Here is a 2,202-nt window from a genome sequence, read left to right on the forward strand (position 1 = left end):
TACAGGTGTTAGATATACACCACTGTTGAAGTTCTGCTCCATTGTGATATTTCATAGGTTAATATAATTTACATAGTTTCAAAACAGGACTATATAGATTTGTTATTTATAAACTCTTGGATGATGCATGTGCTTTCGGACATCCTAGAGAAGAAAATAATAAGGGAAGTCATTTAATTTTCTTGTTGCTTATTCTGCAAAGTGTACATCTGTTCATTGGAAATCTGTTTAAAATGCAGCAGGTTCTCTGATATCGATCATTAAGGAACTGTGCATTGATTGGATTTTCCAAAAAGAAATTTTGAAATAAAAGTAGAATTGCAGACAAAATGGGAGTGTACAATTACATAGTAAAGTCAACTTTCCAAACATCTGCATGCTGATTGATGAGAGGCAAAATTACATAATTAATAATAAAAGGAAATCTGTGGATTAAATAAATGTTAGGATTTGTTTTCGATTGAATAGAGTTAAAATACGTGGGCATCACACCTTAGGATGGATGTTTTGGCCCTGGAAGGAGTTCAAAGTAGGCTTAAGGAATGATACCTAGACTTCAGGGGTTGAGTTATGAGTAATTAGACCTTTATTCTCTAGAATTTAGAAGGTTAAAGGGTAATCTAATTGACGTTTCTAGAATAGTTACAAGGAAAGTTAGGGTAGATAAAGATAAACTATTTCCACTGGTTGCAGATTCTAGAATCAGGGAGCATAGTCTAAGGTTTAGGGCTAGACCTTTCAGGAGAGATGTTAGACAGCATTTCTATAAGTAGAGAGTAGTGGAGGTTTGGAACTCTAGTCCATAAAAAGTTGGTTGATGCTAAATCAATTGTTAAATTTAAATCTGAGAGTGATTTTTATCAAGCAAGGGTATCAGGGATATGGGCAAAAGGCAGGCCACAGATCAGCCATGATCTTATTGAATGGTGGAGCAGGCTTGAGTGGTTGAATGACTCATTCTTGTTCCTCTGTTCCTAATATGTTTGTTATGACTCAGACTCAAGGCATCCACAGTAATTTACTTCTTTTTCTGCTAGGTAGACATGCATTGCTAGTGGCCATCACTGAAGACTAGCTACTTCACGTGCCAGTTCTGTGCTGGGACAAGCACCCATCTTGTGTGTCAAAAAGGGTGCATCTCTGGGCTAAGCTTACTTTCCTAGTGCCCACTCACTTTGTACTTGCTCATAGTACCTCTACTATACCATGTCTTTTTGTGTGTTGCCACTGAATTATGCATTGATCAGTTGAGGGAGTGGTCATGTTGGTGTGTGTCTCTGTGCTACATCAATGCAACACCTACACTATGTGCTTCAACCAAGTGGTCATGTCTCAAAATGAATTCTTTCCTCTCACCATGGATGCTGCCAAATCTGCTGAGTTTCTCCAACATTTTCTCTTTTTATGAGATGAACACATATATCAATAATAAAAATATGCTTCAAACCCAAATATCAGAAGCATTTACGCAAGAATTGTAATTTATTTCACAGAATTATTTGTTACTAATACATAATTTCCCAAAATTGCATAACATGTATTTGTCAGTGAATTAAATGAATGTCTCAGTGAACGTAGTTTATGGAATAAAATAGACTGAAACATCATGAAATGATTTTTTAAGAATGTATCTTAGAATCTCTGAGGCTTTCTAAAGAAGGATAATTACTATTTTGTTAAAGAAAACCCGGAGTTCTAGATGTTGTTAAAACAAAATATTTGAAATAATTCTGCTCAATAGTGTCACAACATAAGCTCTATATTAAGGTTTTCCTTGGAGTTAGAAGTAATAAAGTATTCAATAGCTTGTTCAAATGGCAAGGAACAAAAGGTTAGTTAATCTGAAGATTGAGCTTGAGTCACCTAAAGAGTTGTGTTTAGTGAAATGCTTAAGTTAACTGATTACCCTTACAGGACATGTACACATTCTGGATATTTTTGTAAAACAAAGATGTACAAACATATTTTTAGCCACGTTAACAAACACATTTATTATAGCTTGGATAAGGGACTTGCCAAATTGAAGAATAGTGAAAACAAGTGTCATTGTTCATGGACAGAAAATCTTAATAATGTCAGAGATAGTAAGAACTACCAATGCTGAAGTCAGAGATAACACAGTGTGGAGTGGCGGAACACAGCAGGCCAGGCAGCATCAGAGGAGCAGGAAAGTTGATGTTTCGGGTCGGGACCCTTCTTTAG

This window comes from Rhincodon typus, unplaced genomic scaffold (assembly GCF_021869965.1).
Source record: "Rhincodon typus isolate 14 unplaced genomic scaffold, sRhiTyp1.1 hic_rhity00002852, whole genome shotgun sequence".
Taxonomy (NCBI): Eukaryota; Metazoa; Chordata; class Chondrichthyes; order Orectolobiformes; family Rhincodontidae; genus Rhincodon; species Rhincodon typus.